At 43.5% G+C, this 27,039-nt stretch overlaps 1 pseudogene; it reads left to right on the top strand.

Moving 5' to 3' along the window:
• The window catches only part of LOC126151816 (hexamerin-like), a 101,499-nt pseudogene extending 80,855 nt beyond the window's left edge, over positions 1–20,644 (top strand).
• The last annotated feature ends 6,395 nt before the right edge of the window (positions 20,645–27,039 follow it).

The raw sequence follows: 27,039 nt of genomic DNA, 5'->3' as shown, positions 1-27,039 counted from the left end.
GGGCTTTCTAAATCTCTTTGTACTTAACAATCCAGTTGCATTATGTGTGTGTGCGTCTGTGTGTGTGGTACCCTTAAGAACCTATTGAGTGTGCAGTGCTAAATAAAGTGGTGGAACTGTTTTAGGTGAAAGCTGCAGCTCAAAATTCTTTACGGTTTCATCTCGGTAGCTGCATGGTCAGTGTGGCGGATTGCTGGGCAAAGGGGACTGGTTTCGATTCCTGAGAGGATTAGAGATTTTCTGTGCTCAGGGACTAGGTGTTGTGTTATCATTACTTTTGCATTGTCATAACTGACATTACTATTAAGAAGGCTGAATGGATACGGCTCTAAAGGCAATAAATTGAAAAAAAAAAGTTTTTCTGATGTGATTCTCTGTAATATCTAATAGATTAATACGTACTGTCTTGATAGGGTTAGAAAACAGCATTAGGAGTGTCCTGCTTGACATGATCACATCATTTCAATGTTGGGCCATAACACTGCTAAGCTATATGAAATGGAATGAGTGTGTGAGGATTGTGTAGTAAAGACGAATAGCTGACGTCATGGATAATTCTGGGAAAGTATGGTACATCTAAAGTGGAGACCTTATGTAGGACGCTAGAGTGACCTATTCCTGAGTACTGTTCTAGGGTTTGGAATCCGCACCAGGTCAGATTAAAGGAAGGCACCGAAGCAAATCAGAGGCAATGTTATAGATTTGTTACCGGCAGGTTTGAACAGCACAGAGGTATTACAGAGATGCTTATGGAATGCAGACAGGAAACCCCAGAGGGAAGACAATGTTCTTTTCGAGGAACACTACTGAGAAAATTTAGAGAACCAGCATCTGAAGCTGACTGCAGAACGAGTCTTCTGCTGCCAACACACATTTTGTGTAAGATAATATACAAGAATTTAGGGCTCATATGCAGCCATACAGACTCTCATCTTTGCCTTCCTCTATTTGCAAGTGGGACCAGGAAAGAAATGACTAGTAGTGGTACAGAGTATTCTCTGGCATGCATAGTATGGTCACTTGCAGAGTATGACTGTACATGCAGATGTAGACATTTATCTTCAGTTAATTCCACAGTCAGGCCCGAGGTCGCCACCTTGTATCATCTTAAATTCTGATGTCAGAACGTAATAGGACAAGTGCCCATCTTGGATTTTCCACCTGGGAAAGTGGTTTAGGTCCGCCATCTTGCATTCTATAACGAAGCAAGTGATCTGGCAACCATGCAGTCTGTCCAACCGCTGGCCAAGGGGAATTCCTGTGTCAGACCTCAGGTTCACATCTACATCTACATCTACATTTATACTCCGCAAGCCACCCGACGATGTGTGGCGGAGGGCACTTTACGTGCCACTGTCATTACCTCCCTTTCCTGTTCCAGTCGCGTATGGTTCGCGGGAAGAACGACTGTCTGAAAGCCTCTGTGCGCGCTCTAATCTCTCTAATTTTACATTCGTGATCTCCTCGGGAGGTATAAGTAGGGGGAAGCAATATATTCGATACCTCATCCAGAAACGCACCCTCTCGAAACCTGGCGAGCAAGCTACACCGCGATGCAGAGCGCCTCTCTTGCAGAGTCTGCCACTTGAGTTTGTTAAACATCTCCGTAACGCTATCACTGTTACCAAATAACTCTGTGACGAAACGCGCCGCTCTTCTTTGGATCTTCTCTATCTCCTCCGTCAACCCGATCTGGTACGGATCCCACACTGATGAGCAATACTCAAGTATAGGTCGAACGAATGTTTTGTAAGCGACCCCCTTTGTTGATGGACTACATTTTCTAAGGACTCTCCCAATGAATCTCAACCTGGTACCCGCCTTACCAACAATTAATTTTATATGATCATTCCACTTCAAATCGTTCCGCACGCATACTCCCAGATATTTTACAGAAGTAACTGCTACCAGTGTTTGTTCCGCTATCATATAATCATACAATAAAGGATCCTTCTTTCTATGTATTCTCAATACATTACATTTGTCTATGTTAAGGGTCAGTTGCCACTCCCTGCACCAAGTGCCTATCCGCTGCAGATCTTCCTGCATTTCGCTACAATTTTCTAATGCTGCAACTTCTCTGTATACTTCAGCATCATCCGCGAAAAGCCGCATGGAACTTCCGACACTATCTACTAGGTCATTTATATATATTGTGAAAAGCAATGGTCCCATAACACTCCCCTGTGGCACGCCAGAGGTTACTTTAACGTCTGTAGACGTCTCTCCGTTGATAACAACATGCTGCGTTCTGTTTGCTAAAAACTCTTCAATCCAGCCACACAGCTGGTCTGATATTCCGTAGGCTCTTACTTTGTTTATCAGGCGACAGTGCGGAACTGTATCGAACGCCTTCCGGAAGTCAAGAAAAATAGCATCTACCTGGGAGCCTGTATCTAATATTTTCTGGGTCTCATGAACAAATAGAGCGAGTTGGGTCTCACACGATCGCTGTTTCCGGAATCCATGTTGATTCCTACATAGTAGATTCTGAGGTTGGGTAGGGGTGGGTGGAGGAGGAATGTTTACCAGAAATCTGGCTTCACTGCAGGCTGTCTCGGTAGACCTATAGTCCCCTGACTACTACGGAATTTAAGTCCACAGAACCCAACAACGTATCATCCAAATGGAAAACCTGCACCAGGCCATTCAACCTCTACCAGACGATGGGCCTGCAAGGAGCGTGGCACGTTTCCTGATGATAGTTGTGGTTCTGTTTCCCCTGTAAGACTCTCGGAATGCCACTTTCACTGGCTAGTCATGAGTCCTAAAGGAATGTGACGTCAGAACCCACAAAACAGGAACCCACTGAACGCGAATTTACGCTAGAGGCGCTCCTTTGGGACATAACTTCATAAGGCACTTTAACTACGATCAATACCAGAGCAGAAGACTAAATAAAGCCTAGTTTCATCAAACGTATATAGAGAAAAGTCGTTCTTACACATTGAAAAACCTCGACATTATTACAAGAAACATTTGCACCCGAAACAGTATTTTGTCAGCGAAAAACGTGGAATAGACCTTACTCCACGTGGCAGCAATGGCGGACGGGCCTTTCATCGCTGATACCTGCTAGCCAAGATCCGTTCTTACCGTGAAGCAAATTTATGGTGACAGTTGCACCGTGTGATAAGGGCTTTAGCGTATGTTCGCTGGTTTCCTTGGAGTCAGCAAACTTAAAGTCATGTGTCATACGTGACTAAACTTTGCCAAGGTGTACTGACGCGCCGACCGTTATCTCCCATTTTCTTTATTAGCTGCACTAGCACTGCAGAATCACACCAAAGTGAAACGTGACCTCTGCCTGTTTAATTCTTTAGAACGAACAATATAATGCTGACAGTAATGTGAGCTCGGTAACGTACAAAGCAGTAGTGTTATTAATGTATATGAGCATGCATGCGAACAATTGGGGATGGCCTCAGACACAACCAACCAATTAGCCTCATATTTGGCAGGTCGCTTGTGTACAGCCTAAAATGAAAGACTCTGAGATATTTTGGCTTGGTTTTTGAGCAAACTACCTATAAAGTGAATGATGCACGATCAACTCAAAATGGACGGGATCGACAGATAATTATTGAACACTGAACATTTTTCATCATCATATATGGGGTCCAAAAATTCCTATTCTCCTAGAAATCGAGTAAAAAAACTTTTTCAACTGCCCCTTTTGTACCCATAAGGTGAAAGCTGTTCAACGAAAGCGCAGCTGACGTAACAACCGAGGCACAATAGATGCAACTGTTTAAAAAAAATGCATATGACTGGGAAGCAAAGAACTTGTGTTCGATCCCCAGAGCATTCTACAGGCTTTCCATTTCATTAGTATTTTTTTCCTTCTCTGACACTGGTAGAAATACAAAGGTTAGTAAGGTAAGTGAGTCAATAAGGAATAACAACAAGGTTCAAAATGGTTCAAATGGCTCTGAGCACTATGGGACTCAACTTCTGAGGTCATTAGTCCCCTAGAACTTAGAACTAATTAAACCTAACTATCCTAAGGACATCACACACATCCATGCCCGAGGCAGGATTCGAACCTGCGACCTTAGCGGTCTCGCAGTTCCAGACTGCAGCGCCTAGAACAGCACGGCCACTTCGGCCGGCAATGACAACAAGGGACGCAAATAAATTTCTCAAGTTACTTTGTTTAGTAAAGAATTAAAATTTTACGTCTCGTTGTATGAAAAAATTTTCGAGTAAGACCGCTGTAAAGACGAGCATCCGTCACACATTATCACATATGAGAGAAATACGAATCCTTGCTGCAGTTGGTAGTGTACATAAAATATATGTTCGTACACGGCGCAATGTTTCATTGCAGCAGCAGCAAAATTGTTGCCTATATGTTTACTCTGCTTATCAGAAACGAACTTAATTTGGTTCTAGGGATATAGAAGAGATCAGTCGTTTAACTAACTCATTAAAAAATGTTTAAGTCACTTGCTTCAAATACGGGAAACTGAAGAATTCATTCTACACCATATATCTTGAGACCATTTTAAAATAATACGTTCTGATAATAAGTTTTATATGATATTTGATTCCTGAGATGTACAAGCTAATACCGTGATGTATGACATCATGTTTATAGATGATGGGGGTCCACTAATTTGCTCGGTAGAAGTAATACCACAATCCATGTGATACTTACTTTTATCACGAAGTTAAAAAATTTATTTCGAGGCTGAAAAATTGCAGTCCGCTTCTGGAAGCCCAGCAGCAGTTGCACAGTCGCACGGGTGCCATAACGATTAGTAGTATAATTCGTGATCAGCTTTCCGTACTGGTTTTTCAGGTAATATTACCGTATGCGTGGTTTGCATGAAAATTAATTGCCGAAAGGGAAATATTTTTAAATGTAAGACAAGTCTGTTTTCCGACGAATCTTCGGAAGGAACGATGTAGTTGCGCAAAGATTGTCTTCATTAGATGCTCTTGCTGTTGGCAGTAAACCTGCTTCGAATTTTTGTATATAAAGTACCAAATATCTAGTTATTCGAAGGAAACTGAGAATATGTAACAGAGTGAGTGGACGAGCCATCGTAAAGCGGCCAGTATTTGATTTTTAATCCTTTACTAATCAAAACAGTTCGAGAAATTGATTTGCTTATTTTGTTATTATCCCTTACTGATTTACTTTCCTTATTAATCCTCCTACTGCTACGAACTTCGAAACGGAAAAAAGAAATTAAAAACTGTAGAATATACACTCCTGGAAATGGAAAAAAGAACACATTGACACCGGTGTGTCAGACCCACCATACTTGCTCCGGACACTGCGAGAGGGCTGTACAAGCAATAATCACACGCACGGCACAGCGGACACACCAGGAACCGCGGTGTTGGCCGTCGAATGGCGCTAGCTGCGCAGCATTTGTGCACCGTCGCCGTCAGTGTCAGCCAGTTTGCCGTGGCATACGGAGCTCCATCGCAGTCTTTAACACTGGTAGCATGCCGCGACAGCGTGGACGTGAACCGTATGTGCAGTTGACGGACTTTGAGCGAGGGCGTATAGTGGGCATGCGGGAGGCCGGGTGGACGTACCGCCGAATTGCTCAACACGTGGGGCGTGAGGTCTCCACAGTACATCGATGTTGTCGCCAGTGGTCGGCGGAAGGTGCACGTGCCCGTCGACCTGGGACCGGACCGCAGCGACGCACGGATGCACGCCAAGACCGTAGGACCCTACGCAGTGCCGTAGGGGACCGCACCGCCACTTCCCAGCAAATTAGGGACACTGTTGCTCCTGGGGTATCGGCGAGGACCATTCGCAACCGTCTCCATGAAGCTGGGCTACGGTCCCGCACACCGTTAGGCCGTCTTCCGCTCACGCCCCAACATCGTGCAGCCCGCCTCCAGTGGTGTCGCGACAGGCATGAATGGAGGGACGAATGGAGACGTGTCGTCTTCAGCGATGAGAGTCGCTTCTGCCTTGGTGCCAATGATGGTCTTATGCGTGTTTGGCGCCGTGCAGGTGAGCGCCACAATCAGGACTGCATACGACCGAGGCACACAGGGCCAACACCCGGCATCATGGTGTGGGGAGCGATCTCCTACACTGGCCGTACACCACTGGTGATCGTCGAGGGGACACTGAATAGTGCACGGTACATCCAAACCGTCATCGAACCCATCGTTCTACCATTCCTAGACCGGCAAGGGAACTTGCTGTTCCAACAGGACAATGCACGGCCGCATGTATCCCGTGCCACCCAACGTGCTCTAGAAGGTGTAAGTCAACTACCCTGGCCAGCAAGATCTCCGAATCTGTCCCCCATTGAGCATATTTGGGACTGGATCAAGCGTCGTCTCACTCGGTCTGCACGTCGAGCACGAACGCTGGTCCAACTGAGGCGCCAGGTGGAAATGGCATGGCAAGCCGTTCCACAGGACTACATCCAGCATCTCTACGATCGTCTCCATGGGAGAAAAACAGCCTGCATTGCTGCGAGAGGTGGATATACACTGTACTAGTGCCGACATTGTGCATGCTCTGTTGCCTGTGTCTATGTGCCTGTGGTTCTGTCAGTGTGATCATGTGATGTATCTGACCCCAGGAATGTGTCAATAAAGTTTCCCCTTCCTGGGACAATGAATTCACGGTGTTCTTATTTCAATTTCCAGGAGTGTATTTGAAAGTTGTACACAGGTTCTCCGCTCTCCAGTCATATGCCTTGGTCACTACGCCAGCGGCGCTTTCGTTGGACAGTGTTTGCCTTTTGGGTAGATAACAGGCTGTCGAAAATGTTTCTTTCTTCGAGTTGTAAGAAAACATGCGTTCTGTGATGAAGAAACGTGCCCAGTTTTTAATTACCGATCGATGCCGTTAATTGTGAGGCGCTTGAGCATCATAAACTTTAGGAGTGGTACTCTCAAAAACGGGGGCGGCGGTGGCGTATTGAGCCAAAATATCTTAGAGCCTTTCATCTTAGATTGTACATAAGCGACCTGTCAAAAAGTAGCCGAATGGGTTGGCCATGTCTTAGACCTAAATCTTGTAGGCCCTGTGGAATACAAGCTGCAAATTATATGAACATGTAAACTACCGGCAGCTGCAGGTCTTCTTGACCATCGATTTCGTCAATAAGACGCTGTGAAAACAAGGAAAAATATCTGATCCACGTCTGCAGGCTAGCTTCACATAACAGTTAATACCACTGCTAAATAATTTCTGTGGCGTTCGGTCCTCCTTTAGTGATCGGAATGTCTTAAAATATTCTCTCGGTAGTAGTTTTGCTTTGTTCCATCGTAGTGCAATGATCTTATCGACATGAGAGGGTTATTTGACAGATTTTCATTGTAAACCAAAAGTCGGTTAGCCGCGTGGTCTAATGCGCTGTTTCCCGAGCAGGAAGGCGTGACGGCCCCCGGCACGTATTCGCCCGGTGGACTAGTATCGAGGTCCGGTGTGCCGGCCAGCCTGTGGACAGTTTTTAAGGCGGTTTTCCATTTACCTCGGCGAATGTGGACTGGTTCCCTTTATTCCGCCTCAGTTACAATGCGTCGGCGATTGCTGCGCAAACACCGTATCCACTTCGCGTACACCATAATTATTGTACCACGCAAACAGTTGGGGCTACACTCACCTGGTATGAGACGTTCCTGGGGGGCTCCACTGGGGGCCGAAACGCACAATAATCCTGGGTTCGGTGTGGGGCGGAGGAGGGATGGGTGGACTGCAGTGGCCTGTTCTGGGGTTGTGAACCACTGACGGCTACGGCGGGACGAACCCTTTCCGTCGTTTCTAGGTCCACTGTTTAATACGTACATACATACAATCCAAAAGTCCCCTTTAATTATTTTCTTGAGCACAATGGTTAATGCTATCGGACCATAGAATGAGATAAGAAGAACTTCAGTCTTTTTAATCTGCACTAGGCTGTACAGTGTTTTGCAGTTCAGGAAGATAAAAAAGGGCAACTTCTCAAGGTACGGATTAGTAGGCTGATCCATATCCTAGGATATTAATTTTTTTTAAATATACACAAACAGAATTTGACAGTTGTCCCTGCAACTTATGCGTTATGCAGCACACCACTCTAAGGCTTAACTAACTGCGAAAAAAAAAAGAGTAAATGATTTGTTGACCAATTGTTACCATATTTGAAACATACTAAACAGAAAAAAGTTTTCCCCCCACTTCTCTTGTTGTCCGTATCCAAGTTAGATGTATGCACAGAAATACATTCATCGCGTTATCATGAGGCTTCCGAATTGCAGACCGCATCCGGAAACCCAGTGGGCATTGCGCAACCGTGCGGATGCGACAGCGATTCACAGCGTAATTCATGATCAACATTCTGGACCGATTTTTCAGGCACTGTAATTACAGGCGTGGTATGCATGAAAATTAATTACCGAAAGAGAAACATTTTTAAATGTGAACCATGTCTGTTTTCCGCTAAATCTTCGGAAGGAACGATATATACGGCTGAAAGCTGCATTCAGTAGATGATAGTGGTGCCGTCAGTAAATTGGCTACGAATGTTTTATGACGCGTACCATCTTATCTAATTCTTCGAAGGAAATTGAGGACGTGCAACATAGTGAGTGAAAGAACCTTTTTTAATTGGCCAGAATTAAATACGGGATCAACCAGTCCTATACAAGGAAGTAAGATCGTTTTGAGATATATAGATATAATCTCAACGCAACATTGAAATCTGTGAACCGGCATGAATCTCTCTTGCGCATCGAAGTGACTAACGTGGACTCTCGCCAAACTAAAAAAGTGAGTCATCTGAAAAGAGCACCTGTCACAGTTCAGTGGACGTCGAATTGCCGTGCTGGCGTGCAAATACCAGCCTTCGTCGCCGATGAACGCCAATTAGCATGGTGGATGAACCAGGCCCTGCTGCGGAGAGTCACTCACAGCAATGCTGACTAAGCGCTCGTCGAGGAGACGCCGCTGGTAGCCCCGTGGTTCGTCTGCTCAGTTAGTTGCTCAGCAGTTGCACCTCTGTTCGCCCGTACGCGTCTCCTCAGCCACTGTTCAACCCTGTCATCTATGGCCCGTGGCGCACCACAGATGCCTCGGCATACTTTGACCAGGACGACAAGCAAACAATTTACAAACGTAGCCTTTGGAGATGCTTCCATTTATGGCGCGAAAGCAAACGATCGTGCCCTGCAGGACGTGAGACAAATCGCTCTGTTTCCATTCTGACAACGACTGCACCGATTTTGGCCTCCAGCAAGCTTTATACAGGGGGTACTGAAATTCCCGTTACAAACTTCTAGGACTTGAAGAGTGGAGTGAGTCGTTAATATTATGAATAGAAACCCAAGTCCGGGAACGTGCTGTTGCCATGCTACAGCCGTTTGAAAACATATTTGCTAGGTAGGCATGCAGAAGGGTAGTTTTGTGGTGGGGGTGGTCACGTGGGATCGGCTGATGCCATTTGAGGTCTGTTCTATCTCTCTGACGTGGTTCGAGTCTCATTCACGTGTCTGTGAGTGCTAGTACAACATGGTGGAGTACAGAATACACCGAAAAGGCTGTCCTGAATGGCGAAGCTCACGGTAATGGAAGAGCTGGTCATAAGATTGATCTCGTCAACATCCGACTCCATTGCATACGCTTTTCGCCACAATTATGCAACGGCTTCGAGAAAGACTACCTTCACCGTAAGCAGGCATGATTGTGGTGTTCCAAGGAGTTGGCACACACACGAAGTGGAAGAAGCCGTTCGACATCACGTTGAAAGAACTCGCCCACAAGAACACGATCAATGAGCAATTTCTTCGTCTATTAATGAATGTGGGTTACTGGGCCACGCCTAATCAATTACCTGTAAAAGCGGTCGTATTACAAACGTATTTTCAAATGGTTATAACACTTTTTTGGGTGTGGGCTCCAATTCAAAATATTATCTACTCACTTCTCACTACAAGTTCTAGAAGCTTGTAACGGGAATTTCCGAACATGTCACCTGATCTCTGTCGGTGGTTATTCCACACTGACGTGGAATATAGGTGGTTGTTACATTAATGTGATTGGACCGTGTATATTTCTTAAATACATGTATAAACATTCGCAGATCTAACTTCCCGTCGCACCCGCTCTCCGCTCTCCAATTTTCCATCTCAATGGAATTTGCGGTAAAGCTCTGTTTTGCATTAAATTTCTCGTTCTGATAGTTTCGCAATACGTATGTGGGAGAAAATGATATGTTGTCTGACTCTTCCCAGAACATACTCTCTCAGGATTTAGATAGTGAACGTCTCTGTGATGCACAACACCTTTGTAGTGTTTGCCACTCTAGTTTGTTGAACATCTCCGTAACCCTCTCTCATATACGAAACGATCCGGTGACCAAACGCGCAGATCTTCGTCGTTCTCTATTAATTCTGCTTCGTAAGGGTCCAAGACTAAAAAATCGGTCGAACTAGTGTGATACATATGCCTATGATAAAGGTAAACTGTCTGTCCATGAACCAGTGTTGCTCTTCCGCAGGCCTTCCTGCGTTTGTCTGCCATTTCCTGGTGTTGCAGCCTTCCTCTAGACCATGGGTTGCAAAACTTTTCTCCTGACGGAAAACTAAGAATCTCGATGGAACACCTTATTTATTTTGAAGGTTAATAATTTTTTTAAAAATCGTGGAAAATGTTTTATTCAATGATTATTTCAATTTTTAATCATAACTGACAACACAGAAATCATAACATTGAAAAAAATAGTTAGTATCGTGAAAATGTCGCGAAATGGCATATTATTAATAGTTTTTCGAGGAGCACTTATTCACTTTTTGTGGAGCACCAATATTCCGTGGAACACACTTTGGGAAATCCCGCTCTATAGAACAGCATTGTTTACAAATAGGCTCACGCAAGCTTCGACGTTATCCACTAGATCATTAATATGGATTATAGCGGTCATACAATATTCCCTTCGCGTTATCCAAAAATTACTTTTACATTTGTCGATTTGATAAGTCAGAAACGCCTTGTTGAATTTTATCTGCAAGGATATCCTGCATCCAATCACAAATGTAGTCTGATAATCGAGTAGATCCTATTTTCTTCACTAGACGACAAAGCGGAAATATTTCGTAGGCTGTCCAAAAATTAAGGTATACGACATCACATCAACCGGAATGCATTTTGTATACGGCGCTCTGGATATCATGGACGAACAGAGCATGGTGAGTCTCACATTATTTATGCTTGCGGAATCCTTCTTGATTTTTATAGAGAAATTTTTTGTTCTGTAAGGCCATAATGCGCGAGCGTGTGGTGACGTAATAAACAAACATATATTAAAGGATCGTCTGAATAAAAATAAAACGCTAACCTGCGTTTCCACACAACGGATCAATGTATACGCCATGTATGGTGCATCCGGACACCCGTATGTAAGGAGCAATTGACCACTACATGTCACGGGAGGTGGGCCTTTGAGTGTGAAAGGAGGCGAGATTGTCTTGTTGTCAACGGAGAAGCAGTAACAGCAGACATGGTCGGTCAGAATAGTTCAGTAACTTCCAACGTGGGCTAGTTACTGGATGTCACAAGAGTGACAAATCCATCACGCACATTACAGCCTTATAAAGTTGTCCAATTCGACTGTTGGTGATGAGATTTTGATGTAGAAACACAAAGGAACAACCTCAGCTAAACAAAGACCACGCAGGCCTGATATACTGACCGACGGGGACCGTCGAGTGTTGCAAAGGGTGGTCGTAAAAAAAAATCGCATGAAATAAAGTAGAGGAATGACTTGTGGGTTCTAAATGGCTACCTGCAGTCCAGCTGCCTTAACGACTGTGCAGAGCGAGTTTTGAGTGGGGTACAGTTGTCGAGCTGCTCCAATGCTGAGCACTTACACTTGTGTTGAGCAACAGCTCTGGCCAGTGCCTGATTGGAAACGAATGACCTGGAATGATGAATGGCACTATAAACTGCAGTATTGTGATGGAAGGGTCCGAGTTTGGCAAATGCATGGTGAACTTGACCTGCCATCATGTATGGTTCCAACAGTAAAGTACGGAGGAGGTAATGTTATGGTATGGGGGTGTGTTTTGAGATTAGGACGTGGTCGCCTTAATGCGCTCAATAAAATGCTACATGTGGAAGTGGTAAACAAATCTCTGCAATTGTAAAATACTTTACTCGACAAAGTCTTGCTCGATGAAAGTCACTAGCACGGTTTCGGCGTCTTAGCCTCATCATCATGTGTATCTGAAATCTGCCACTAGTAGGACGTCAAGTCCATGTCCTAACAACTAACAAAAACCTACCGAAGGTGGACCGTCAAATAACATCCCATATTGTAGCTGCAAAGAACTCCAACTTTCAATCCCCTCCTGGGAAAGTTGGAGTTCTTCGCAGTCACAATTTGACGGTCCATCTACAGTATATGTTTGCCTATTAGTTGTTAGGGCATGATATGACGTGCTACAGCTGCGACATTTCAGATACACTTGATGATGGGGCTAAGACTTCGAAACCGTGCTAGATTACAGCGACTTCTGTCATGCAAGACTTCGATCAATGAAGTATTTTACAGTTGTAGCTGATTTGTTTACCATGAACATGTTGCAGAACATTTGCAGATGTCCCACAAATAAAGATTTATAAGTAGAGGAAGATATGAACACATTTTACAGTCTCGTGTAACGTGCACAATAGAAGGACAATCCGGAGACGACGACTGTTTGTACCAGAATGACATTGCACTCTGTCATAAAGAAGAGTCTTTGAGTCAGTGGAACATCTTTGGGATGAGAATGTCGACTTGGCTCCACTCTCCAGCCTCCAACATCACTATTTCTTCTGGTATCGGATCCTGAGGAAGAACATGTTGCATTCCTCCATTCAGACACCTCACTGAGTCTGTCCCCAGAGGAAGTCGTCATAAAGGCGAAGGGAGCACCACACCATATTAATATCTACTAATATGTGTCCGAATACTTTTTACCAGATAGTGTACTGCGACCGAACCGCTGAATCTTTCCATCAGTAAATGGGGTATGTTCTCCACTGACTCGGTTGTTTTAACCCCCTCCACTGACGGAATGACTCACTTCCCAATTCCGTATGTATAAAACCAATACGGACTTGTAGCTGTCACGCCTTTGCGCTTACTGCTACGTATTTTAACTGTAAATAGCTCAGTCCCAATGGTAAGAGGCAGTAGTGAATTCACGTAGTTAATATTTGAATCCAGCACAGCTGCCACAAGCTCAGCTCACTTTTACTCCACTCCTACCCTCGCCATTGCATCACATTAACTAGGTGCTATGTGGACCTTGCTAAATTCACTTGCGTATACATTTTTGACCGTTACTCGCCAGTATTTACCTAATGATTAGTACACTCCTAATCGGACTATTTCCCTAAGAGCTGTGATGATTGAATGGGTTCGATCCACGGCCTACAGTGCCCTACAGTTCACACGGTAACACTGCCTACCTGACCCACTTAACTTGGTAGTGAGCTTATGTATCCAATCACCACTGCTAGCAGCAGTGGATAATCCTATCAGCACGACGAGAGCAGCAGACTTACCGTCGAATCCTCCTGAAAATACTTATAACTACGGTCGCCAGCTCTGAAGGAGCAAAAGAATAAATCAATTTTTGGGCTCGTTTCAAAGTGAAATGGCTTGAGTTGAATTTAAACTTAATTCTGAATATTACTATTTCTGATCATTCTAGATGATTCTACAGAGCAAATACTCTCTCAATTTCTGTGAGTTGGCTTGGTAATTACTACCAAGACAGGTTATGCAACTTCGGTTAACAAAATTCTATCCTTCAACTTATTTAATGATTTTGGATATTACTCTTTGGACCATTGATACAGAATTAGTTAAGTGACTTTACTTGAAAGGTTGCTCAGAAAAATTTAAGTAACCGTAAATAGGTGACTCATTCTGGTGTGACCATTGCTCCTTTCAACATTCTTATACGCTAAAGTATTCTACAACCAAAAGAATTGTAAATGAAAGAGGCGATGGTGGCCTCAGTCTGATTTCACTATACTATGTTTGAGGTTACTACACTTTACAATGAACAACATGCGTCGTAATTTTACTCATTACTATATTCTGTCCTCTGCACTTGCATAAAAGAAAACTGGTATTCTCCTTTTACATGTATACAAAGTTCGACTTAACAATTGCAAGCAGTCTTGCCTTGGGTAGACGTGTTTGTGCTGGTGGTGAGATGCATGTGGCTAACGCAGCTCTTCACGCCTCATGCCCTTAATGGCGGCTGGAACTACGAGCTGTAGCACTCGTATAAGCTACTGCACGTCCGCCATAAAATCTGGGCACAGGAACTCTTACAATCAGCCCCAGTGGCATAGAGGCGGCTTCAACAACCATTCGTCGCGTTTTACTCCAAAAACGGCGACGATATTCGCCTCTTCGCTGTTGCACAATCACTTTTGCGTGAGCACAGTTACGCACGTCCGATCACGTCAACACTCCCCAGGCCATTTCATTGTTCAGTCCCTGTGTCTCCAGCTACCCCTAGCTACGCTCGTATCACCAAGAGTGGGGGCGTTTACCGAAATCATTTAGTATTTAAGAATATTTATATTTACTACCCTGGAGTCCATACCAGTCATAATAATTTACTACTAGCGCTTTACAACATTAAATTATACAGTAATAACTTATAATTACCAAGAAAAAGAATACATTTGACTCCGAGAGCTTAGTGCGTTGTCTGACAGGCAGCGCTAATTCCCAGTTTCGCCAACAGATGGCATCAGGGTGCACTCCCTGGCAGTCTCACACAAGCGCGCCCGTTTCCGACGCGCGGGCTCCAAATTACTGTCAGCCCACCATCATTTCAGTTCCGTTACAGTACTTACAAGGAAACGTACCCAGCGAAGCGATCGCCTTCTTGAAACTATCTGTGCGTTGTTGTACATTAAGATCCCGGGTATCAGACACTGCAGCCATTCACACTGGTGGGCCCTCGTTTGCGAGTAACTGACGAAGAAAAAAAAAATCGGAATTTTGTGTGATAATCAAAATGGCTCTGAGCACTATGGGACTTAACATCGGAAGTTATCAGTCCCCTATAACTTAGAACTACTTAAACCTAACTAACCTAAGGACATCACACACATCAATGCTCGAGGCAGGATTCGAACTTGTGACCGTAGCAATCAAGCGGCTCCAGACTGAAGCGCCTAGAACCGCTCGGCCACCGCTGTGTGATAATCAGCAGCGTTAAAAAAGTTGCACCACCTAGTCTGATTGTGTGGTATAATGGATACGATAATAGCTTCTCATGCAGGAGGTTGTGGGTTTGAATCACGTCTGGAGTAGAGTGTTTTTTATTTTGAAATCTTTATTGAAATTACTTCGCTCATAATTTTTGTTTAATTAATTGGTTTAAATGTAATTTTTTATTTCCAAACCTTTGCCACATCATTTTAATTACTGTATGAACTTTTTCGTTTGGTTCATGTTTTCTTTACATCACTCTTTTTCCAGTCGGAATTTTTGTGAATTATTTGAAAATTCCGATTACCTGTTGAAAAACAGAAAGACGAAGTAATCTATTTCTATTTGTGCAATGGTATGAAAAATGTACTTTTGTTACCAGATGTGCATTTTGTTTGCACTGTAATTGTTACAAAACATAACCTAAACACCTATTGCACTATGGACAAAAAAATGGTTCAAATGGCTCTGAGCACTATGCGACTTAACTTCTTATGTCATCAGTCACCTAGAACTTAGAACTAATTGAACCTAACTAACCTAAGGACATCACACACATCAGTTCCCGAGGCAGGATTCGAACCTGCGACCGTAGCGGTCGCTCGGCTCCAGACTGTAGCGCTTAGAACCGCACGGCCACTCCAGCCGGCGCACTATGGACAAAATAAAGCAGATGAAAATTTAAATGAAAGACGGGTTTATAAGCAAAAAGAAATTGAAGCAAAATGAGAATTAGATATAATGAACGGAATAATGTGGACGAAAAACCAGGATGATAATACAAAAGAAGTGAAAACGAAATTAATACAAAAAATTAATTATAAACACATGAACAAAGATATCAAGTGCAGAAAGAATGACAAGAAGAAAAGTGTGAGCAAATGCAGAAGTTGAAATTATGATTAAAATTATGTGACAATGGAATGAAATTAAGAAATTACATTTAAATCAATTAATTGAATGAAAATGATGATCAAAGTCATTTTGATAAAGATTTAAAAATTAAAAAAAGTATTACTTCTCTCGATAAGATTCGAGACCGGAACCTCATGTTCGTGAAGACTCTCAACCAATCCGCTACACCATGCAACCACAGAATTTAATAAAACCTTTTTAGGAGTGTTGAGTCTCACACAAAATTCCGAATTTTCGTTTCGTCAGTTACACGCAAACAGGGACTCACCAGTATGAATGGATGAAGCGTGTGTTACATGGGCTCTTAACCTGCATCGCCGTATAGACAATTTCTGAAAGTCAGTCGCTCCGCTAGGGACGTCTCCATGTTGGAATGAGTTGGAATATATTGAAAATGGTAGTGCCAGTTTGGAAGAAATACAATGATCAAAATATGTGTTACATTCTAGCCGAAACAGTCCATGTTTCTAAGATAAGGGGGCAGTATGTGCTGTTTACGGCAATTTTGTCACCTGTAAACGTCGCAGTACTTCTGCTGTGTGTCATTACGTGAGTTGTGTTGCTTCAGGATAGTTCGGACAACAATAACGTACGACCAGAGCCTCCAATCATATGCTTCGTCAGTCACTCACACGGAGCAGGGAATGAGACAATTGGATGTCGTAGCGAATGTCGCTGTTAGTCAAAGTGATGTCTCTAGAATCAGAAACAAGTGTCTAGCGGCCATAGAAGTGGCTGCGGAATTAAAACGACAGGTGCGCAGGACCGATATCTGCGTATAAGAGCAAGCAGAAATCCTCAACACAATGCTATGATTCCATAGAGTACGTGCAAGAAGAGTTGTCGAGGCTCCCCGTCTGATTGAGTTTGGAGAGGGGCTTGTGTAGCATCGGCACGAAACACTGCTGTGCTCTTTGTATGCAGCAGTGTGGCACAACACACTTTTCTGATGAGGCCTTTACCTATCTCCACTCTGACGATACTCAAAATCATGTGAAGAAGAAATGAAGACAACATTTACAGCGTAACTGTGTCGCTGACTGTCACTCTTATCGAGGTGGCTCAGTCACGTTTCGTGGTGATATCAGGTATGGCCGTTGGTCACCCCTTGTGCCAATACATGTAGGGATGCCTGTGTGTGGTATCGGGACGACATCCTTGCACGCGTTTGGACTCCATTTAGTGGACATATTGGAGTGGTATAAGCTCTGGTGGATGACAATGAGTGCCCCATCGTCTCAGTCTAGTGGAGCATCGAATTGTTCAGATGGAATGGCTTACATATTATCAAGATTTCAACTGCCTTGAGAATGCCTAGGCCATGCAAAAGCGGGTGGTTTTCAATAGCAGTGTCCCGTCAGAGACCTTACAGGGGAGGCCGCTGTGGACGAATGGGACAATTTGGTAAGGAGTACGCCTGACAGCATTCTAAAATATTCCAATCAGGGAGAAGGCCAATAGTTTGATAAATAACCAGTTTTGCAAAGCGACAGCGACAAGAAAGTGTAGTGTTTGCAGTGGGATCCATGCTAAGGCGTTATTTTTTGTGTTTATCAAGCAGAAATGTACTTATTTGCATCATTTTCGTTTTGTACTGACTGTACCTCATCATCATCGTTATCCAACTCCAATTTCTTTGATGTAATGTATAAGAATTCTCCGTCTACATACATCTTCTGTGCCAGCACAACTCCCCATTTGTGCCCTTTCTCCTCTACATCTGATCTTAAAGTCTCTACCCAGCGTTTTTTTGGTCCTCCCCATGGTCTTCTCCATACGAGGTTCAGGATGAAATACATTTTGGAAGGTCTTTCGCTGTTAATTCTCATTATTTGCCTGTATCACTGAAGTCTTCGTTTCTTTATGTCACTGGCAACAGGAACCTCAATACCAGGCACTTTTCTATTCACCTCAATCCTGATTTTGTCCTTTGTTTCGTTCATAGTTCTAATGAATCTCGTTTCTGTTGCCTGCATTCTGCGGAGGTCTTTTCTTTAGTAGAGTGCATATTTCTAAACCATATGTTAGGATTGGTACGAAATAGGTGTGGTACATGGTCGCTTTTTGCTTTTAGTGGAATTTTATCGTCCCAGAGAGGATTTCTTATTTGATTGTAAAAATTGGATGCTTTCTGTGTCCTGCTGAGTATTTTCTGCTTAATGTTGATGTCCTTCGAAATCATGCTTCCTAAGTACTTGAACAAAATGGGAAACAGATTCTGCTGACGGTACCTGTTCGAACAAAATCACTTTGCATCCTATTATGTCCAGTATTGACAATATAGCAGTTGCTGTTGTTGTGGTCTTCAGTCGAGAGACTGGTTTGATGCAGCTCTCCATGCTACTCTATCCTGTGCAAGGTTCTTCATCTCCCAGTACCTACTGCATTCTACATCCTTCTGAATCTGTTTATTTTATTCATCTCTTGGTCTCCCTCTATGATTTTTACCCTCCACGCTGCCCTCCAATACTAAATTGGTGATCCCTTGATGCCTCAGAACATGTCCTACCAACCGATCCCTTCTTCTAGTCAAGTTGTGCCACAAACTCCCCTTCTCCCCTCCTCATGTGCTCTACCCATTTAATGTTCAGCATTCTTCTGTAGCATCACATTTGGAAAGCTTCCATTCTCTTCTTGTCTAAACTGTTTACCGTCCATGTTTCACTTCCATACATGGCTACACTTCATACAAATACTTTCAGAATAGACTTCCTGACACTTAAATCTATACTCGATGTTAACAAATTTCTCTTCTTCAGAAACGCTTTCCTTGCCATTGCCAGTCTACATTTTATGTCCTCTCTACTTCAACCATCATCACTTATTTTTCTCCCCAAATAGCAAAACCGCTTTTCTACTCTAAGTATCTCACTCCCTAATCCAATTCCCTCAGCATCGCCCGACTTATTTCGACTACATTCCATTACCCTCGTTTTACTTTTGTTGATGTTCATCTTATATCCTCCTTTCAAGGCACTGTCTATTCCGTTCAACTGCTCTTCCAGGTCCTTTGCTGTCTCTGACAGTATTACAATGTCATCGGCGAACCTCAAAGTTTTTATTTCTTCTCCATGGATTTTAATTCCTACTCCGAATTTTTCTTTTGTTTCATTTACTGCTTGCTCAATATACAGATTGAATAACATCGGGGAGAGACTAGAACACTGTCTCACTCCCTTCCAAAACACCGTTTCCCTCTCATGCCCCTCGACTCTTATAACTTCCATCTGGTTTCTGTACGAATTGTAAATAGCCTTTCGCTCCCTGTATTTTACCCCTGCCACCTTCAGAATTTGAAAGAGAGTTTCCAGTCAACTTTGTCAAAAGCTTTCTCTAAGTCTACAAATGCTAGAAACGTAAGTTTGCCTTTCCTTAATCTATTTTCTAAGATATGACGTAGGTTCAGTATTGCCTCACGTGTTCCAACATTTCTACGGAATCCAAACTGGTTTTCCCCGAGGTCGACTTCTACCAGTTTTTCCATTCGGCTGTAAAGAATTCGTGTTAGTATTTTGCAGCCGCGGCTTATTAAAGTGAAAGTTCGGTAATTTTCACATCTGACAGCACCTGCTTTCTTTGGGATTGGAATTATTATATTCTTCTTGAAGTCTGAGGGTATTTCGCCAGTCTCATACATCTTACTCACCAGATGGTAGAGTTTTGTTAGGCCCAGCTCTCCCAAGGCTGTCAGTAGTTCTAATGTAATGTTATCTACTACTGGGGCCTTCTTTCGACTTAGGTCTCTCAGTGCTGTGTCAAACACTTCACGCAGTATCATATCTCCTATTTCATCTTCATCTAGATGCTCTTCCATTTCTATAATATTGTCCTCAAGAACATCACCCTTGTATAGACCCTCTATATACTCCTTCCACCTTTCTGCTTTCCCTTCTTTGCTTAGAACTGGGTTTCCATCAAAGCTCTTGATATTCACGCAAGTCGTAGTGTCAGTATTGCCTCCGATGTTCCAACAATCCAAACTGATCTTCCCTGAGGTCGGCTTGTTGCAGTTAGCAACATTTATTTTGACCACTGTAATTGTTGTTTGATACCGTTTCAGTGGTTGCTGGCGAGAAGGATTTCATCACTCGCAGCTCCAGCGACTTTGTGAGTGCGGAGTACGGCTCGCTGTATATGGCGCGCCTGGAGGAGGTGGTGCACCTGGCGCTTCAGGGGCGCGGCGACTACTCGCCGGCCAGCCAGTTCCGCCTCGACTTCCCGGACGGTCTGCTGCTGCCGCGCGGCTCTCCCGGCGGCCTGCCGCTGCGAGTCTACGTCATCGCCAGCCCGCTGCCCCGGGGCGCGCCCGCCACCGGGGTCGCGGGCCCGCAGGCGCCAATCGCCGGCGATTGGTTCGTCGCGCTCGCCGACGGCCGACCCGCCGCCTTCCCCTTCGACCGCCGCATCCCGCATATCCACAACTTGCGCGTGCCCAACTCCTACACCGAGGACGTCGTCGTCCATCACGGGACCATCGACGAGTAAATGCAAGCCCCCGTGTTGACTCTCCTCGCATTAACAGTTCGTGTGTCATATAAATCGTCCTTTCTCTTCACAAAGTAAATCGACTTTTGTTTAACTATACAGTTATTTTATCCCGTCAGATCACCGAAGTTAAGTAGTAACGGGCTTGGCTGACACTTGAATGGATCACCGTATGGGTTTGCCGGGTGCTGTTGGCAAGCGCTGTGCACTCAGCCCTTGTGAGGCCGATTGCAGAGCTACTTGACTGGGCAGTAGCGGCACTGGCCACGGAAACTGACAACGGCCGCGAGAGCCGTGTGCTGACCACATGCCACTCCGCATCCGGAAGCAACTAAGGGCTGAGGATGACACGGTGGCCGGTCGGTACCGCCGGGCCTTTAAGGCCTGTTCAGACGGTATTTGTCTTTCATATTGTTACATTTATTGTATTTCAAGGTTTTACAGGTCAGATTAACATATACTCTTGGTTTTCAAATGGTGTATTGGAATTCCCATCGAAACTAAACTCGCCTTGTGTGTGTGTTTTGTCGTGTAGTAATATGTTGGTAAAGAGCTGCGGCAGATTTCTTGTTAAGAAACTTCCTGGCACATTATGACTGTGTGCCGGACCGAGACTCGAACTCGGGACCTTTGCCTTTCGCGGGCAAGTGCTCTACCAACTGAGCTACCCAAGCACGACTCACGCCCCGTCCTCACAGCTTTACTACCGCCAGCACCTCGTCTCCTACTTTCCAAACTTTACAGAAGCTTTACCCTTGAGTCCTCTGAAAGTCGCCGTGTTTATTTGCGGGTTCGTTCGCCAATCTCCCCGGCGTCTCTCCAACTCCACGTCGACGTAGTGTAGCTGAAAATTTGTATAGTAATTAGAATGACTAGAAAGAATAATATTTACTTTCGAGTCTCACGTAATTATTTACCAGAGATAGCACTCATTTATTTCTTCCTTCAATACAACTTTATCTGGCAATATGTTAACGTGACTTCATTACCAAACGAATGAAATTCTAAAAATATTGCCTCTTTGCCGACAAAATAAAGTTCAGTCGCCTAATTTAAGATTCACTGTCACAAGTGCAGAATAATCTTAACAGTGGCGTGAATATAACACTAAATGGTTCAAACCTCTTTTTACGAGATCTATCTTTCTCCTACTACAGTCTTTTATTTAAATTTCAAACTTATCTGAAACCAAGCAAAAATTCCTTCAGCACATCAGACCTTCCCAAATTACTCAATTCAGTTTCAAATTAAGTGACTTTCATTTCATTCATATTCTTCAGTTTCATTGAACCATCAACAATTTATTTTTAAATTATTATTTCCACAGTCAACTTGTAACTAAGGCAACCAAATTTATTTATAAAACAAAACGGAACACACAAATACTACACGCTACACTGTTGGGATCTCAATCCTGATTGACTCATTGATTGCAACTAGATTTGTAATTTATGTGACGTTCCAAACGAGACTGCATATATCCATGATAATACGGTTATACTGTCACTGATGCTAATAAACCCCCCTGTGACGTTCAACATACGTTATTGCGTGTATGGTGTTTATTTACAAATACGTTAGAGTTGTGACGGTTAGCCTCACAGTTCCAAGAATACTTATTTGTAATGTCTTCATTACAAATAAGAACATCTTTATTGCAGTAAAACTTGAAAACATGATATATCTCCATTCCACCTTCACGCGCAGAGACGTAGTACAAAATGACGATCGCTAGGTGCCTTCCAACGTAAATATCGCTGAACTACGCATATTGTAAAAACCTTACGCGAACCAACATTAAAATTAAATACTCCTTTCGGAGGAATAATTTTTTTTGAGTAATCAGTCTTCTGACTGATCGATGCGACCCGCCGCGAATTAATCTTCATTTCAGAGTCGCACTTGCAACCTACGCCCTCAGTTATTTGCTGGGTGTTTTCCAATCTCTATCTTCCTCCAGTTTTTGCCGTCTACAGCTCCCTCAAATACTATGGAAGTTATTCCCTGATGTGTCAACTGATATCCTGTCATCTTATCCCTTCTCCTTGTCAGTGTTTTCCATATATTCCATTCCTCTCCTATTCTGTGCAGAACCTCCTCATTCCTTACCTTACCAGTGCACCTAATTTTCAACTTTCGTCTGTAGCACCACATCTGAAATACTTCGATTTCTTCTCTTCCGGTTTTCCCATAGTCCATATTTCATTACCATGGTGTGCTCCAGACGTACACTCTCTGAAATTTCTTCCTCAAATTAAGGCCTATGTTTGATGCTAGTAGACTTCTCTTGACCAGGAATGCCCTTTTTGCCAGTGACAGTTTGCTTTTGATGTTCTCCTTGCTCCGTCCGTCATTGGTCATTTTGCTGCCTAGGTAATAGAATTCCTTAACTTCATCTACTTCGTGGCCATCAATACTGATGTTAAGTTTCTCACTGTTCTCAATTCTGCTACTTCTCACTACTTTCTTCTTCGATTTACCCTCAGTGCACATTCTGTACACAGTAGACTATTCATTCCATGCAGCAGATCATGCAAACAGTCTTATCTTTCAGTCAGGATAGCAATGTCATAAGCGATTCGTATCATTGATATGCTTTCAACTTGAATTTCATTCCACTTTTGAACCTTTCTTTCTTTTACATTATTGCTTCTTCGATGTACAGATTGAACAGTTGGGCCAAAGACTACATCTCTGTCGTACACCATTTTTCATACGAGCACTTCGTTCTCGGTCGTGGAGTCTTATTATTACCTCTTGGCTGTTGTACATATTGTATATGACCCGTCTCTCCATATAGCTTACCCCTATTTTCCATATAATTTCGAACGTCTTGCACCATTTTACATCGTCGAAAGATTTTCCTGGGTCGACGGATCCTATGAACGTGTCTTGATTTTTCTTCAGTCTTGCTTCCATTACTAACGGCAACGCCAGAATTGCCTCACTGGTGCCTCTGCCTTTCCTAAAGCCAAACTGATCATCATCTAACACATACTCAATTTTCTCTTCCATTCATCTGTATGTTGGTCTTGTCAGCAGTTTGAAATAATGAGCTGCTGAGCAAGTTGTGCGATAATTCTCGCACTATTTCTCCGAAAGTCAGATGGTATGTCGCCAGACTCATCCATTCTTCACACCATCATCAATAGCCTTTCTGTTACCACTTCCCCCAATGATTTCAGAAAGTCTGATGGAATGTTATCTATCCTTTCTGCCTCATTTGATCTTAAGTTCTCCAAAGTTCTCTTAATTTCTGATTCTGTTACTGGATTCCCTATCTCTTCTAAATCGACACTAAATCAGACAAATATGCACCCTAGAAGAGGCCTTCAGTGTACTCTTTCCACCTGTCCGCTCTCTCCTTTGCATTTAACAATGGAATTCCCGTTGCGCTCTTACTGTTATCACCCTTGATTTTAATTTAACCGAAGGGTGTTTCGACTTTCCTAAATTCTGAGTCAGTCCTTCCGACAATCATTTCTTTTTCGATTTCTTCACATTCTTCAGGCAGCCATTTCGTCTTAGCTTCCCTGCACTTCCTATTTATTTCCTTCCTCAGTGGCTTGTGTTTCTGTATCCTTGAGTTTCACTGCACATTTATGTATTTCCTTCTTTTATCGATCAACTGATGTTTTTCTACTGTTACCCGTGGTTTGTTCGCAATGACCTTCTTTGTACCTATGTTTTTCTTTCCAATTTCTGAGAGTACCATTTTCAGAGATGTCCATTCCTCTTTAGCTGTACTGCCTAGTGAGCTATTCCTTATTGCTGTATCGATAGCCTTAGAGAGCTTCAAACATATCTCGTCATTCTTTAGTACTTCCATATCCCACTTCTTTTCGTACTGATTCTTCCTGCCTAGTCTCTTAAACGTCAGCCAACTCTTCATCACTACTACATTCTGATCTGTGTCTATATCTACTCCTGGGTACGCCTTGTAATCCAGTATCTGATTTCGGAATCTCTGCCTGACCACGATGTAATCTAACTGAAATCTTTCCGTATCACCTGGCCTTTTCCAAGTGTATCTCCTCCTCTTGTGATTTTCGAACAGAGTATTTGCTATTGCGAGCTGAAATTCATTACAGAACTCAACTGGTCTTTCTCTTCTCTCATTCCTTGTCCCAAGCCCATATTTTTCTGCAAACTTTTCTTCCACTCCCTCCCATACAACAGCATTCCAGTTCCCAATGAGTATTAGATTTTCATCTTCGTTCACGTACTGTATCAACCTTAAAATATCCGCCTACACTTTCTCTATGTCTTCATCTTCAGCTTGCGACGTCGGTATGTATACCTGAATTGCCGGCCGGAGTGGCCGAGCGGTACTAGTCGCTACAGTCTGGAACCGCGCGACCGCTCTGGTCGCAGGTTCGAATCCTGCCTCGGGCATGGATGTGTGTTATGTCCTTGGGTTAGTTAGGTTTAAGTAGTTCTACGTTTTAGGGGAATGATGACCTCAGCCGTTAAGTCTCATAGTGCTCAGAGCCATTTGAACCATACCTGAACTACCGTTGTCGATGCTGGTTTGCTGTCGATACTGATAAGAACACCCCTATCACTGAACTGTTCACAGTAACACACTCTCTGCCCTAGCTTCCTGTTCATAACGAATCCTACTCCCGTTATACCTCTTTCTGCTGCTGTTGATATCGCCCTATACTCATTTTATGTTGGCTATGTTGACTATGCTACAAATATAGCACCATTCTTATCCGTCATCTATCACAGATCATTGGAACGGCAGAAAGTTCCACGTGACTGGAAGAAGGCCCAGGTCACAGCAATCTATAAAAAGGGTAGAAAGTCGGATGCACATAATTACCGGCCAATTTCACTGACATCGATTTGTTGTAGAATCATGGAACATATTTTGTGTTCGGACATAATGACCTTTCTAGACTCTGAGAATCTCATCTGCAGAAACCAGCATGGTTTTAGGAGACAGCGGTCATGCGAGACACAGCTGGCTCTCTTTGTGCGCGATATACAACAGGCTCTAGATGCCGGCTCCCAGGTTGATGCCATATGTCTCGACTTTCGAAAGGCGTTCGACTCAGTTCCGCACTGTCGCTTGCTACAAAAAGTGCGCGCTTACGGTCTATCCAATGACATATGCGGTTGGATAGAAAGTTTTCTAAGAGAGAGCGAGCAATATGTCGTCCTGAACGGGGTATCTTCAACAGAAACTTCAGGTGTGCCTCTGGGCAGCGTAGTAGGTCCTCTGCTTTTTACGATTTACATAAACGATCTGGTTGATGGTATTGACAGCGGCCTTAGACTGTTTGCCGATGATGCTGTCGTCTACAGGAAAGTAGTATCACACAAATGTTGTGAACAAATCAATGAGGATTTGCAGAAAATAAATGCGTGGTGTAGTGACTGGCAGTTGTCTCTCAATACTAGTAAGTGTAATCTACTGCGTATAACAACGTGAAAATCCCCATTGATGTATGAGTACAAAATAAATGGTCTTTGGAAGCGGTAACATCAGTCAAGTATCTGGGTGTGACTATTTGAAATGATCTCAAATGGAATGATCAGATTACACAAGTAACGGGTAAGGAGAAATCTAGATTGCGGTTTATTGGTAGAATCCTCAAGCGATGTAGTCCTTCAACAAAGGAAATAGCTTACAATACGTTAGTCCAGTCTTAGAGTATTATTTGTCTGTTTGGGATCCTTACCAGTTGGGTCTGATTCAAGAGGTTGAGAAGGTCCAAAGAAGAGCGGCAATATTATTGACTGGTACATATAGCCATCGCGAGAGCGTTACGAATCTCACAGAAAGTTTGAAGCGGGAGACACTTGCAAATAGACGACGCGCTAACTTAATTCCAAAATCTGAACTTCGCCGAGGATGCAGAGCATATATTATTACCACCAACTTTGAAATCGCGCAATGATCACCATTCAAAGATAAGGGAAATTAGAGGTTGTACTGAAGCGTTCAGACTGTCGTTTTTCCTTCGCGCGATCCGTGAGTGGAAGAGAGAGGGAGAAATATGACTTTGGCGCGAATAGTGTCCTCCGCCACACACCGATTGGTGGCTAGCGGAGTATATATGTAGATGTAAATCTGACCAGTACTCCTTATCTTCTTTCCATTTTCACGTCACTGACTCCTACTATATCTAGCATGAGCCTTTGCATTTCCCCTTTCAAGTTTCTAGCTTCCCTACCTCGTTTAAGCTCCAGACATTCCACGCCCCGACTCGTAGAACGTTATCCTTTCGTTGGTTATTCAATCTATTTCTCATGGGCTCCTTCCCCTTGGCAGTCCCCTCCCGGAGATCCGAATGGTGGACTGTTCCGGAATTTTTTGCCAATGGAGAAATCATCATGACACTTTTTCAGTCACAGGCCGCATGTCCTATGGATACACATTACGTGTCTTTAATGCAGCGATTTCCATTGACTTCTGCACCCTCATGCCGTTGAT

Source organism: Schistocerca cancellata, chromosome 2, assembly GCF_023864275.1.
Source record: "Schistocerca cancellata isolate TAMUIC-IGC-003103 chromosome 2, iqSchCanc2.1, whole genome shotgun sequence".
NCBI classification, from domain to species: domain Eukaryota; kingdom Metazoa; phylum Arthropoda; class Insecta; order Orthoptera; family Acrididae; genus Schistocerca; species Schistocerca cancellata.
This window is presented reverse-complemented; position numbering and strand designations above follow the sequence as displayed.